This window comes from Mustela erminea, chromosome 3, assembly GCF_009829155.1.
Source record: "Mustela erminea isolate mMusErm1 chromosome 3, mMusErm1.Pri, whole genome shotgun sequence".
NCBI lineage: Eukaryota > Metazoa > Chordata > Mammalia > Carnivora > Mustelidae > Mustela > Mustela erminea.
Genome location: NC_045616.1, coordinates 47,841,415 through 47,857,366, shown reverse-complemented (window position 1 = coordinate 47,857,366; position 15,952 = coordinate 47,841,415). Strand labels below are relative to the sequence as shown.

The following is a 15,952-nucleotide window of genomic DNA, read 5'->3' as shown; positions in this document are numbered from 1 at the left end:
GGGATCGAGCCCCACATCGGGCTCTCTGCTCAGCGGGGAGTCTGCTCCCCCCACCCCGCCTGCCTCTCTGCCTACTTGTGATCTCTGTCTGTCAAAATAAATAAAATCTTTATAAAAAAATTTTTTTAAAAAGTAATTGAAGGTGACACAAAGAAATAGAAAGATATTCTATGGTCAGGGATTGGAAGAATAAATATTGCTAAAATGTCCATATTATCCAAAGCAATCTACACATTTAATGCAATCCCTATCAAAACACCACCGTCATTTTTCACTGAGCTTGAACAAACATTCCTAAAATTTGTAAGGAACCAAAAAAAACACCAGATACCCAAAGAAATCTTGAAAGAGAAAAGCAAAGTTGGAGGCATCACAATTCAAGTTATATCACAAAGCTGCAGTAATCAAGACACTTTGGTACTAGCACAAAAGCAGATAGATTGATCAATGGAACAGAACAAAGAACCCAGAAATGGACCCTCAACTCTACAATCAACTAATCTTCAACAAAGCTGGAAAGAATATCCAATGGGAAAAAGACAGTCTCTTCAACAAATGGTTAGACAGCAACATGCAGAAGAATGAAACTGGACCACTTTCTTATACCATATATGGATTAAAGACCTAAATATGAGACAGGAAACCATCAAAATCCTATAGAAACACAGGTAGCAACCTCTTTGACATTGGGTCTAGCAACTTCTTAGGAGATACATCTCCTGAGGCAAGGGAAACAAAAGCAAAAGTGAATTAGGACTTCATTAAGATAAAAAAAAAAAAAAAACTTCTGCACAGTGAAGGAAACAATCAACAGAACCAAAAGGCAACCTGTAGAATGGGAGAAGATATTTGCAAATGACGTATCTGATAAAGGCTTAGTAACCAAAAGGTGGCTCAGTTGGTTAAGCATCTGCCTTCTGCTCAGGTCATGATCTCAGGGTCCTGGGATCAAGCCCCGCATCAGGTTCCCTGCTCAGGGAGCAGTATGCCTCTCACTCTGCCTGCCACACCTCTCTCTCTCTCTCTGTCAAATAAGTAAATAATATCCTAAAAGAAAAAAAAAGAACTTATCAAACTCAATACTCAAAGAAAAAATAATCCAGTTAAGAAATGGGCAGAAGACATGAACAGACATTTCTCCAAAGAAGACATACAGATGACTAACAGATACATTGAACAGACATTCAACATCACTCATCATCAGAGAAATACAAATCAAAACTATGATGAGGGGGCACCTGGGTGGCTCAGTGGGTTAAAGCCTCTGCCTTCGGCTCAGGTCATGATCCCAGGGTCCTGGGATCGAGCCCTGCATCGGGCTCTCTGCTCAGCAGGGAGCCTGCTTCTCCCTCTCTCTCTCTCCGCCTGCCTCTCTGCCTACTTGTGATCTCTCTCTCTGTCAAATAAATAAATAAAATCTTTTTTTTAAAAAAAAAACTATGATGAGATACCACCTCACACATGTCTGAATGGCTAAAATGAAAAACATAGGAAACAACAGACATTCACGAGGACGCAGAAAGGGAAACCATCTTACATGGTCGGTGGGAATAGAAACTGGTGCACCCACTCCGGAAAACAGTAGAGGTTCCTCAAAGTTAAAAATATAACTATCGTATGACCCAGCAATTGCATTACTATGTATTTACCCAAAGAATACAAAAATACTGATTTGAAGGGGCAAATCTACCCCAATGTTTACAGCAGCATTATCAACAATAGCTAAATTAGGGATAGAGTCCAACTGTCCACTGACTAATAAATGGATAAAAAGTTGTGGCATATGCATACAATGGAGTATTACCAGCCATTAAAAAGAATGAAATCTTACATTTGCAACAATGTGGATGGAGCTAGAATGTGTTATGCTAAGTAAAATAAGTCAGAGAAAGACAAATACAGTATGATTTTACTCGTGTGGAACTTAAGAAATAGAACAGATGAAGATAAAAGAAGAAAAAGATAAGGGAAAAAGAGAGGTAAATCGTAAGACTCTCAACCACAGGGAATAAATTGAGCGTTTCTGGAGGGAAGGTGGGGGAGGGAGGATAAGTTAAATGGGTGATGGGTATTAAGGAGGGCACTTGTGATGAGCGCTGGGTGTTATAGGTAAGTAATGAATCACTAAATTCTACTCCTGACAGTAATATTACACTCTAGGTTAACAACTATAATTTAAGTACAAACTTTTTTTTTTTAAGATTTTATTTATCTACTTGACAGAGACAGAGAGATCACAAGTAGTCAGAGAGGCAAACAGAGAAAGAGGAGGAAGAAAGATAAAGACAGAAATCAGTCACTAGGATACCCTATAATCAGTTTATAGCAAGTTCTCCAAAAAGTGCTACAGGTAATCAAAGAAAGGGAAAACTGGCTTAGAACAAAGGCTTTAGAGAAGAAATGTCACGTAAAATATTAAGGAAATTAGCAGCTGCTGGATAGATAGACAAAAAGAAAAAGGATATTCTCAATGGAGGGAAGTAAAAATTATAGAGGTTCAAAAGAATACACAATATTCTGGAACTTCAGGAAGCTTTTTGGAGAGTAGCAATTGAGAAGAAAGAGGCATGAGAAGGTCACAAAGATGCCTCTAATGCTAAATAGCTGGACCTATGTCTGATTGAAGGAGGTAAGCCAGGAGAGTGATGTAATCCTTAAAAAGATCCTGGCAGTATTGTGAAAGACAGGAGGAAGGACAAGACTGAGGCACAGGACCAAATCACATGAGACAAAACTGTCTTGACCTAATGGTTTATGGAATTATGGTGACCCGATTCATCATCAATGGTCATTAGGTCTATTACCCAATGGGTCTCAAATTCAGATAGATATTTAGAGACTCCAGGTGCTGATTTATTTTAGAAAACTGTTATCTAGTACAATCTCAATCAAAAATCATGGCAGAAAATTCATAAGAATTCTATCAAGATGTCAAAATATTAATAGCAAGTAGTTCTGGGTAATGGGGATACAAGTCACGTTTTTCTTCTTGTTCATCATATATTTCAAATTTTCTACATGGCAAAATTAAAAATAAATCCGAGGGGCACCTAGGTGGCTCAGTGGGTTAAGCCTCTGCCTTCGGCTCAGGTCATGGTCTCAGGGTCCTGGGATCGAGCCCCGCATCGGGCTCTCTGCTCAGCAGGGAGCCTGCTTCCCCCTCTCCCTCTGCCTGCTTCTCTGCCTACTTGTGATCTCTCTCTCCCTTTCTGTCAAATAAATAAATAAAATCTTTAAAATAAATAAATAAATAAATCCTAGAGCGATTCTTTGAAACTTAAAAGCTAGACCCGGCATTAACCCTAAAAAGCCAGAGATTCCTTCACCACATAAGTGACTCAAAGCCTCCCTTCACCACCATGGCCCATTATACATAAAATACTTTCTCCTACATTAGAACCTAAACCCGTATCCTCTCTGTTTCTGTAACACCCTCTTGTTCTGAATGTCTATCTAAATTCCAACTTCATACCACAAGCTATACTAATTTTGTAAATGAATTATCAAAAGCTCATTATCTGCCCCATACACTGTGACACTCAATCACATCATTTATTGAAAGCCTTTCTAAATCGTTCTCCAGTCTGTTCTTCATGTGGCTTTTTTACAAGAATATTAGAGCAAAATCAGTCCTATTCCAAAACAAATATTCAGACATGACTCATTTATGGGTATCCATGCATATAATTACACCAATGAACTGACCAATTGCAAATTTATGTATATAACCACTACTAGAGAGCTTTCAAATCTATCATCTCAGAAAAAATTTGCCTACCATTAATGAGTTGAATTATGTCCCTTCAAAAATATACTGAAGTCCTAACTTTCAGTACCTCTGAATGTGACCTTATTTGGAAAGACAGTCATTGCAGATGTTCAAACTAAGATGAGGTCATAAGGGTAGGCTCTAATCCAGTATGACTGGTGTGTTTATAAAGGAAAATCTGGACATGGAGACAGAAACACACACACGGAGGTCACCTCATGAAGATGAAGGCAGGGATCAGGATGATGCTGCTACAAGACAAGGTACACCAAAGATTCCAATAAACCACAAGCTAGGAGAGAGGCATGAAACAGAGTATCTTCCTCACAGCCACTGGAAGGAACCAATGCTGATGACACCCTGATATTGGACTTCAAGACTCCAGAACTAAACAACAATAAATGTCTGTTGCTTACACTACCCCTTTTGTGGTACTTTGGTACAGCAGCCCTAGCAAAATAATACACCTACTAAGGGAAACCATGATTTTTTTTCCCCTGGAAGTCACTAAAGACAAAAACATTCCGAAGAAAGACTACAAAAAAGAAATAATAAACTTTCTTGCTATTCCTTTTTCAATCTGCCTGCAAGGGTGGTATTTATACCTAAGCCATCCTAGTGTCAAAAAATTCTAAGGACAGAGTTTCAACATAAAACAGCATATAATCAAACGGAGAGAATATTATTCTATAGCTACTGAGACATAAAAATACCATGAAATGTATATAGATTTCCTTTGTTTTGTAAAAGAGTTGCTCTGCGCTTTTTTATGTGCCTGTCAGAATACAATCTGACCCTTATAATCAAAAGGTAATATAATCAGTTACTTGATAAGAAGCAGTGAAATCAGCATAGATCAGTCATGGGCTCTGAAGTGACACATACTTCACTTCAAATCCTTGCTGTGTTACTCATCTTCTATGTGACTTGACTGTGCAAGTTACTTAACCACATTTGAGCCTCAAATTCACCAGTAAAATGAGAATTTTACATCTTACATAAACTGATTAAATACTATATATAATATGCCAAGCATACAATAAGAAGGTTTTATCATCTATATAAAAAGTAAAACTCATAAATTAAGGATTTTTTACAATTCTCTAGGGTAGGATAACTATTAGGCAAGCTTATGTAAGAACAAAACTCTCCATCATATACACTATATATAAAAATATAGTCTTTGACTAGTTCCTTAAAATACAGGATTTTCAGAATTTTAAAACTATTTGTTAAAATTCAGAACACAGGATGTCTAGGTGGCTCAATTGGCCTAGCATCTGCCTTCAGCTCAGGTCATGATCCCTGGGTCCCGGGACTGAGCCCTGCATCCGGCTCCCTGCTCAGTGGACAGCCTGTTTCTCCCTCTCCCTTCCACTCCCCCTGCTTGTGCGCTTGCTCTCTCTCTCTCTCTCTCTGGCAAAAAAATAAATAAAATCATTTAAAAATTTTAAAAATCCAAAACACATTTAAACATATTAGTATATGCTTAATATACTAATAATATAAATATAAATATAAATAATATAAATATGATCTTGGTGACTTTTGTTTCTGTCACAAATATCAGTTGGTATGTTGCTTTCAAAGCTCTATAATATCACTCCCTTATTCTTTCAGATCACTAAGTTCCAGCCAGTCCAAAACAACTACCTTTACAACTTAGACTGACATGAGACTGAATCTAATAGTATAGCATAATACAATGTAATCTTCTACCAGGTATTACTGATGTTTTTGTCTTTTTTAAAATATAAATCTTATAAAATACACATCTCAAAAATGTAACTAAATAAAAATAACTGAATAAATTTTGGAATTTGTGTATTTGTTTTGAGAAATGTATAATGTATAAATAATGCAAAACCCAATCAATCTCCAAAATTCAAAAGGACCTTGTTACCTCATGTGAATACTCTACACAAATATAAATTATACTTTGACTTTTATTGCAATAATAATAAACTGAAACTTACATCTGCATCTATATATAGTGAGATAAAAGAAGCTACATAACTAAGTCCAAAAAAACTACAAATATTATATGGAGAAGAGGGGTATTTTTGTTCATCCTTTTTCAAAAACAGCTATCTACCTTGGTCAAATGTGTTAGCAAATATATCAACAACCCGCTTCTCCTTGTTTGACAGGCAAATAGTAATTATTCTCAGCATCTTTTAATAAGCTTTGGTGAGCTATAAAAACATGCTCATGTGTAATGCTATAAAAAAGGTTCAAAAAAAAAGGTTCAGTGCTAAAATTCAATGATCTTACCATCAAGGCTAAAGGGGAGTCAAGACCAAACACAGCTATTTTTCTAAATATTTTTGAAAACATGTTGGTCTTCACACTTAGTTTAATTCCTAACTTTAAGTTAAATGTACTTTGTTAGTTAAATTTTTAAAAAATGAACGTGCTTCTTGCTAAAAAGCAGCACAAAGGGGCACCTGGGTGGGTGGCTGAGTTGGTTAAGGCTCAGGTCATAATCCTGTAGTCCCTGGATGGAATCCCAGCCTGAGGCTCCCTGCTCAGCAGGGAGTCTGTGTCTCCCTCTGACTCTCCCGCTTCTCATGTTCTCTCTCTCTCTCTATCTCTCTATCTCTCATTCTAATAAATAAATAAAATCTTTAAAAAAAAAAAAAAAGGCAGCACAAAGGCTGCTTTTCAGAAACAGGCAATTAATTTTTTATTTAGAGAGAGATAATTAGATTGGCATACTTAAACAAGATTGAGTACTAGGAAAAATTCTTATATCTTATACTTTTAAAAAACCAAACTATTTAGGGGCACCTGGGTGGCTTGATCCGTTAGGCGTCTACCTTTGGCTCATGATTCCAGGATCCTGGGACGGAGCCCCACATCAGGCTCCCTGCTCAAAAGGGAGTCTGCTTTTCCCTCTCCCACTTCTCCCCCCCCCCCCCAGCCCCCAAAGCTCATGCTCTCTCACTCCCTCTCTCTCAAATAAACAAAATCTTTAAAAAAAAAAAACTGATTTAAAGTTAGTAAATGCCACATCCAATTTATTCAAGATACTACATTAATATTATTTTGGTGACCCTAAGTTAAAATTTTTTAAAAGATTTTATTTATTTATTTGAGAGAGCAAGAGTGAGAAAGCACAGCCAAAGGGAATGGCAGAGGGAGAAGCAGATTCCCCACTGAGCAGGGAACCTGACATGGGGCTCTATCCCAGAGCCCTAGGATCATGACCTGAGCCAAAGGCAGACACTTAACTGGCTAAGCCACCCAGGCACCCCAATCCCAAATTACAATTCTAAGAATTTTTTCAAAAGGTAAATAACAGCAATGGAAAACTAAATATATTTTCTTTTCCTCTTAAAGTCTTCTTGTAGGAGTATTTTAAAAATCACAAATATATTATATTAGGAAAATATAATCTGTTAAATTATGGGCAAAAGACCATATAAATAATTATTCCCCTGAAGGCCAATGACTATCGTTTTACCTACCTCATATGCAGTAAGCATGACAAGAACTCAATAAATAGATGTTAACTATCTATACCTCAAGAACAATAAGTACAACAGTAACAAAATTCTCATAAGAATCAAATAATAAGAAAATCCTAAACAGCTGGGATTTCAAAACAGGCCATGAACAAAGTTTTACAACATGTAAATCTAACATCAGTAGAAGAAAATTCTACCCTTTTACCCACTGAAAAATACATCATGAAATTATGTATTGGCTGTGTCAACAGAAAATACATAGCCAACACTAGTTTTGAAATAATCTCCACTTGGTCTGAAGTGAAGTCATTAGGGACTGAGTAGAAACAATGCAGACATTTAAGCACCTATAATCCTGGTAATATATATGGCAAAAAAAATACACTACACAAACAAACACACACACACACTTTTTTAACCATATTCAGATGTTGCTGTAAATAACACATCACCTTTCTTAAAAGAGATAATATATAACTAAGAGAGTAAAATAATATATATAGGCTATATATTGTTGTCTCTCATTGAGGTCTCTCTGCTTTTAACATTGCTGGTTTGGTGGTTAAGATTCCATATTCTCACCAATACAGTCCAAATTCATATTACAGACATAGAGAAAATAAGTTAGTCAGGGGCTAATTTCCCCTACCCACACCTTTCCTATTGAGTTTCATCTACTTGCTAAAGCAATAAGGGGAAATTTAAAATTCCTCATATTACACATTACAGATGTTCACCAGAACTTTCAACTAGACAAGAAATACCTTTGAAATATTTACACATAGGCAGGCAGGCAGACAAACACACAGACACAAACACACACAGCTTTGTCTCCAGACAGAAATGTTATAGAAATTAAAGAAATCATATCTAGTGAGTATTAGCAAATAAAGCAATGTTAAATAAAAGGTGTACTGAATGTTGGTATCTGATTACACTGGGTCTCTCCTCCCCACGCTAATATGCTAGGGAAAATTTCCTACCAGAAGCTGCTGAATACGTAAGATAATTGACCTAAAATAGAGAAAAATGTGTTACCTGGGTTGCTTGTTAAAACACAACTATCTTGAGAATATTTATAGCACTGACAAAGCTACTATTAGTAGCTTCATCTTTCCTTAAAAGAATGATTACTACTACCACAAGTTTCCTAGTATATATTTATAGAAGGAAGCAAATAATTTATTAAACAAAATTTTTGGTTTTGAGGCAACAAACTTGGGAAAAGATAGTTTTACAATAGGATACATTAACTCCATCTCTAGTTATATTGATATTTTTTCATAGGAGAGGCATGGCACTGTGTGAATATTATGACTCAAGCTTACTCATCTCAACTAAGAATGAATTAAATTTGTTAGAGTAAAAACCTGAAAGAGAACCTACATGCATGTAATTCTAGGTTGCCGTTTTTAGAATAGGGTTTTTCTCCAAAGAGATTTTAAAAACATGTTTCCACATTATTCTATTTGTGCTATTCTCATTTCAGTGCTCTGGTAAGTTGGTTGCTAAATAGAAACAAGAAACAAACTCATTCTCAAATAGAAAGTCACATGTGATTTGACCATAGTATAAGTTACAAAAAAATTTTTTTTGTCAAAATCTTGACTGCCAAAATATATTGAATAGATACACGTACATGTAAAGAGACCCTCAAATTTGTGTCCATCCCTATTGTCCTGTTCCAGTTACCATGAGAGATCAGAAAACTGATCACATGGTAAGAAACCTATAGAAAGCGTCATTGTACCAAACTGCCATTTTTTCCAGGAAAGTGCAGAAAATAAAGAAGAAAATTACAGGCTCTGCAGGACACATACAGTCTTCTCATTCTATAAGTAGCTTTCAGGCTGATAAGCCTACAGTGTTTTTCCCTACAGAAAAAAAATATTCTAAGAGAAAAGTCTCTCTGGCATACACAATCACAAAGTTATACAAGCCTGTAGATGGTCTTTAATTACAAGCTACCACAGTGGTCACTCAGCCAGTACTCAAAGATGACAATGTGGACTGAAGAAAAGAGTGCTTTGAACCAAAGTCAGGAGAACTGAGCTTTATCCTTAGCTCTGGATTTACTATATGGTCTTGGGTAAGTTACTTAAACTTCTCTGAGTCTTTGTCTTCTTTTTGTTCTATTTTATTTCATATGGAAAATAAGAGGTTATCAAAAAACTTTAATTACGGCTAAAGGACATCAAAGAACATGTGGATCTATACACAACTTCACAGATGAGGACAGTAAAGCAGAGAAACATAACCACCGACAGGTGATTAGATAAAAAAAAGTTTCCAACAGTCTTCAGGTCCAACACTTAAAAATTTATCTGAAAGGACAAATCACTATGTCAAGCTTTTTGACATGTTAGAGAAAATACATAAAAGGCAAAAAAGATAATCACCAAATTTAGGATGCTGATTATCTTTTCAAAAAGCCTTAAGGGTGGGTGCCTATGTGGCTGGGTCAGTCAAGCATCTGTCTTCCGCTCAGGTCATGATCCTGGGAGGACTGCTGGGATAGAGCTACATGTCAAGCCCCACAATGGACTCCCTGCTTAGTGGAGAGCCTGCTTCTCCCTCTGCCTCTGCCATCCCCCCACCTCACTTGCCCTCTGCGGCTTTATCTCTCTGTCAAATAAATAAGTAAAATCTTAAAAACAGAAAAAGAAGAAGAAGAAGAGAAAGAAGAGGTTGTCGTCCTAAGGGAATATGATCAGGAAGAGGTTCAGTTGCACTGGTAACATTTTATTTCTCAAACTGAGTCCTGAGTACAAAACTGTTTGTTTTTCTTTATATAGCACATTTTGTCTGAAATACTTTCTGATCATTTTTTTAAGTAACCACTAAAACATCTTTAACCAAAAACTGAATGAAATAAATGAAAACATTTCTTGGGAACATTAAAGGTCAATGGAAATAGTGCATGGGTTTCAAACATCCTCCTGATGAGCTTAAAAGGTAAATATCACTGTGATCCCCCAATATATGGGAAAAAAAAGAGTGCTAGGCTGTAAATGTTTATATAGGTGTTAGCATACACACACACACACAACTATTTCCAATTTCCAGCTTGGTAAAACATTAAAAGTACACAAACAGCACAAAAAACAAAACTATTATTAGCAGCATGATTAAGCCACTTAAGAATACTGAGGTTCCTAATAATTTGTACTCTAAACATCTGCCTAAGAAAACTACTTTCAAGAGTCACATCTGATAGCCTAGAGTATAATCCTCAGGGTTCTTTGTTTGTTTATACTGAGACTGCAGTGATTTACCTAAAGTAACCAGAGGCCTTTGTAAACCTCTACACAGAACCTACCTGTAAAAACTAAGTGTCTCTGAAATCTCCGAAATTTTCCAACAAGAAAGTATAGGTCATTCAGCAAAATATATTTACTGTATACTACCATAAAAGCTATTTAATTGTTATCATTATGATGCAGATATATAATGGAAACAGATGTTCCTTTTTCTCTTCAGCAAAGCACAGGAAAAGCATAAACTTGCTGATATTGCATGGACTACTATCATAGCACAATAGAGGAAAAAAGACATTAGCACATGACAATATTAGTTTTTACTACACAACTAATTGCATAAAAAGTATAACTTGAGATCATTAAATCAATATAATTTTCAGCACTACAGAAGGGAAACAAATAGATTGTATAACCAGCCTATTTCACATCTGCAGATGAGAAAATACTTCTGAGAGACTAAGTACATGCAAAATGCTGCCACTGCTTTCAGAAGACAAGGAAAGAGTGTTGTTCTGTTTTCTTTGCTCGTGTAACATAAATTAGAATGCTGCTGCCTCTACACAGAAATTTTTTAAACAGTACCAGTATAAACTGGAAGAACCTTTGCGGAAAACAATCTGGCAATCAGCATCAAGAACCTTAAAAAAAGTCTATACCCTCCCAAGTAAATTCTTTTGTAATAATATATTATAAGGAAATAATCAGAGGGACGAGTAAGATTTATTTAAAATGTCATTCATCATAACTTTATTTACAATAATGGAAAATTAGAAATCTAACTCTCCAATGGTAGAACAATGAGTAACTAAAATATACATGTTAAAACCTTAGTCAAAATAAATGACTTCAATAATAATTTTAATTATACAGGAAATTTTTCACTGTATAATGTCAACTGAAAAAAGCAGGATACAAAGTGGTATCTATCTATATATGTATAAGCAAAACATGTAAATGCTTGGAGGAAAAAGCAGAAATATGTACAAAATGTCATTTTTAACTTTTTTAAGTTATTATGAGCAGACACCAGTCTTTTAATCACAAAGCTATATTTTTATCAAACAGTTAAACAATTCTCTTTCTGTGCTCTAATACTCTATGTCCTTCTCCAAGGTTTCTAAAAATCTTTGCATCAAATAATCCTATACATATTTACTAATAAATTGATTTAAAGTTATATTGCCATATTATTTGATCCTAAAATCTGGCATACAAAGAAAAGTGTCCGTCAATCTCATAAACACATTTTTTTCTGAGTTAAATAAGATACTTACAAATTTGAGAAAATTTTTGTGGTAAAAATATTATAAATACTTACTTAGGAACTATTAATATGAAGTGTTTTAAGTCACCAAGTCAAAGAAATTTTTCAATTAAAACTATTTCTAAACCAGATAAAGTAGCCTATTAATTGCTCTTCCCAATATGCCAATAAAAAGTTTGCCAAAGTTCTTATTAGGATTCCTGGTTTCATGATTCTATTTTTACAAAAAAAAGCTGATTTGTCTTAGGCTAACTGTCTATTACTTCTAGAAGTCTTGAGGAAAGGTGGGAAGCAGCAAATTCTGGCAATCTGCCTAAAGAGAAATCAATGAAACAAATTAATCCTTTGCAGGCTGCAATGACACAGTAATCCATCATTCAGAGCTGCTTTTATATACCAAATCAGAGAGCAGAGGAAAGAGCCCTGGGGGACATCACAGACAACAACTTACACCAACACTGGGAAAATACTGAGGAATCAGTTTATTTAAAGAGGATAGATTTCAGTTGATTGCCTATTTTGTCAAATAAAGATTTTTTTCTTTCACAGCATAGTGAACCCAAGGCCCAATGACTTTATCTTCAGAATTCAGTACCACAAATATGCTAGCTGACATCAAAAGGGGATGAATGTTTTTAAATAATTAGCATCATTAATCAGTATAAACAAATACCTGGCTAGAGTAATATTACTTTTTCCATTAAAATTCCAGGTGTTAAACACATTCCTTGTTTTCAGTAGGGACTAACTCTAAAATTCAGCCACTAATCTACAACTTAATTGACCAATTCCTGGTAAACCGCATGTGAAGTATTTTTTTCACACATAACATGGAACCATTCACAATATATGTAACTTTCTAAGTATTCTGTTAAGTTTAAAGACTTGCAAATTTTAATTTCATCTCCAGCCACAGAAGCACCAACAGCAAATCAGACTATAAATAACTTGTTTTGAAATAATAAAGTTCTTTAGCTTTTAATATCATCGACAATGCTGAAAGATAAAATCAAAAGTGGTTTCTTTTCAAAAAATAAACTTATATCAATGTACAGCAATACATTCACACAGAGTATATTTATTTACACATACAAAAGAACATCTAAATTCACTCATGCCTATGTAGAAACTTACACACCTGAGTATGTCTTACTAGAGTAATGCATTCTGAGTGGAATTATATTCCCTAGATGAAAACTAAGGACAAGAACGATAAAGCCACAATATTTTACTATTGTTAAACATGTATCATTTTTGTGGTTAAATGTGAGATGTGAAAGAAAAGAATTTCCAAGAAATATACAAAACAAAACCAAAAAACCTGTCACAATGGTCCCTGAAATGTTAGAACCCAGAATACCTAATCACAGATGCAAAATAGAAAAAGGTTAAATAAATGCTACCTCGTCAGTTTTTGAGTGGCATCTTCGATTCTGCAGTCCAAGGCCATATGATTGCAATTCTTGGCCATGCTGATACATTTTTAATTCAATACATGGATCTAGTATTTATTGATTTAATAAGGTTAGGATATTACATTGTTGCTGCTACTGATGAACTGTCAGCAATTCAATCTAGTAAAATCTTACAAAGGAATATATATTTTAGGGGAAAGAGAGACAATAGCTATGTAAATGTAATCCCTGCACTACATATGGCAGTGGCAAGAGCAAAGCCCCTTCTTTCCCAGTCTGCTTGGAGCTCCAGACATTTGCTTTTACTAAAGATGTTGGCCGCCAACTGATTGTCGTTACTGTGAAGAGACTGCAGCAAAGCCTTGCAGGTACACCTTCAAAATTAGGGAAAGTGATGATTTATCTCCCAGTTTTCACCCTCTGGCCTCTCCTCATAGGTTCTGAGGCATGTACACATGCAAGAACATACACATGCATGCACACACACATATACACACACACACCCGAAGACCTGAGCCCTTACCTTGTCACCTAACAGACCTTAAAGGAGCCTTCAGTGATTTTTCTCTCTGGACCCTAACACTGTCTACAGCATCATTAGAAGGCAGGTGTACATAAAAGAAGGGAGAAAACTCACTTTCTCAAAAGCAGCTCTGCCAAAATACAACCAAAGGAGACAGGCTTTAAAGGCTATGTGAAAGTAAGGAGGTATTACAAGATCCAGAATCAGAAAAGAGGAGAAAAATCCACCAAAGTTGCTGAAACACTTGGGGACTATTAGAAAGCTTTTTGCACCGCTGTGCTACCCTGCTTGTGGGCTTATTTTCCCAACGTAGACACCTGGGAAGCATGTTGTCCTCCAGCTTTTCCCTGACTTTGAAGAAATGGATAATCTAAGGAGTGGTGCTGCTGCTGGGGTCAGTAAAACTATGCTAATTGGTGAACCTAATTGCTTCAAGCAGTCCTGCCTCTAAACAGGGAGAACAGAGTTGATGGAGTCAGTCTGTTCCTAATAAAATGAAGAAGCACTGAATTAAATTCCCAAGGAAGGCACTATAAAAGTTTCCACAGTGTAACCAAATGACTTCACCTATGCTATTACCCCTAAGATGACATCTTTGAAAGAAAGCAGAGCCCAGTCAGGCTCCATATTCATAAATTGGCTGAGCTTAGGCCAGTGAATCTGGATTGATTTAAAAAGGCTTTTTCATCCTTCCAATCAAATGAAGTCACTGTTAATTAGATACTTTCTGTTAACAATGTCACTCTTCTCCACATTACCTGCTCACACTCGCAGCGCCTCTAGTGCAACATCTGGAGCACCAGTTCCCCTGCAATCAGTCCTCACAGGTTTGGCTGGACGGTGGTGGTATTTCCGTTTCTCAATCCCTGTCTGAAGGAACATACTATTCAGCGTACTGATGGCAAGATACATACCAACTCTCTAATGTGCGAGATTATAAAACAATCCCTAGGAAAGCTCTCCAGATACGGTTCCCCAAAGTTGTTGTGTTTTGTTTTGTTTTGTTTTTTTAAAATGAACTACACAACGCTTTTTCCGTACAGTTCCCGCCTTGTAGTAGCTGTTTTCAAAAATACCAAAGGCCACAAAGTTAACTCCCATTGACTTTTCAGCTTTTTAAGGCCGAGCTCCTCCTTAAACTAGAAAACCGGGTTTGAGGTGTCCTGGCCGCGCCCCGAGCATCGCTCCTTACCCCTCTCAGCCCAACACCTGAAGAGGACTAGGTGCCCAAGGCAGGGCCGGCTGTCAGACAGCCGCGGAGCTCCGGAACACGGCAAAGGCTCAGGGCGCTCGAGGCAGGGAAGGGCAAAAAAAAAAAGGCGTAATGGGGACGACTGCCAAGGCGGTCTCTTTCGACGGTGAGTCTCTGAACTTCACAAAGTTGGGCCCAACGCCGGCTCACACTCCCTCTGGCCCATCCCAAGAAGTGGGCTGCGCCGACCCCGGGATACGAACTGCCAGCGCCGACCGAGGGCGTGGGCCTGGGGTTCCGAAGCCTGCGTGCGCCTCGCCGGTCGAGCCTGGTTTCCTTTCTCAAATCTTACCCCGCGCAGGCCCAGGACTTTGTCACTCGGGCCAGCTCCGGGGGTAAGGCCCTTCAGCACGGGCGAGAGCGCGACCCCTGCCCTACCGCGAGGTCCTGGCGCGCAGATCCCACGAACCGGGACCCTCGCGGCGCGGAGCGACACGCTTGCGTCGAACGGCCGGAAGCCAATCCTGCGAGCGAGGCTTCGTGCCCGGATGTGGGCCTCGCTTCCGGGAACTGCTCCGGCCGGGCCGGTAGTCAGGGCCAGGGATCCCGGGCTTCGAGGGAGGCAATGGGAGGGGCCCCGGGGCCCCACTAGGGAGCCAGGTTCGCAGAGGGCAGGATTCGTTCGCAAGGGAGAGCCCTTGTGGGGTGAGAAAATGTGAGGAGACACACGGGAGTAAGGGCCCTTGACTGAGACGTGCATGGCGCGGCCTTGGGCCGTAAGCCTCCTGGCCGCCCTCAGGGCCCACACCGCTCAGGGCCCACGCTGATCCTAGGGCTTGGGCCGACAAGAGGCCGCCAAGAGGCCGCCACAGGCAATTCACGACCCTGGCAGTCCAGAGGCAGCAGGCCTTCAGGAAAGCCTCAGGGACTTGCCGCCTGATCCTGGGCAGGGAGCTCCTGAGCGAGGGTGGCCGGCCGGGGCGTGAACCTGCACCCGGGACCCTGTCTCTGGCTCTGAGGCGCCCAAGGATCTTGGACACCACGGCCTTGGAGTCCTCC

The 15,952-nt window shown here is 38.1% G+C and overlaps 1 long non-coding RNA gene across 4 annotated transcripts in view; it reads right to left on the bottom strand.

The window, feature by feature from the left end:
- Positions 1 to 15,426, bottom strand: part of LOC116586142 — a 156,931-nt gene extending 141,505 nt beyond the window's left edge. For 2 of the 4 annotated variants that reach the window (XR_004283905.1, XR_004283906.1), the window contains exons 1-2: positions 15,246 to 15,426; positions 14,460 to 14,571 (exon numbers count right to left, since the gene is read on the bottom strand). This is a non-coding gene — a long non-coding RNA (uncharacterized LOC116586142). Of the gene's footprint in view, positions 1 to 14,459; positions 14,572 to 14,893; positions 15,190 to 15,245 lie in introns of those variants that run through there. The other 2 variants (XR_004283903.1, XR_004283904.1) reach the window with 2 other exon arrangements.
- Between the last annotated feature and the right edge of the window lie 526 nt (positions 15,427 to 15,952).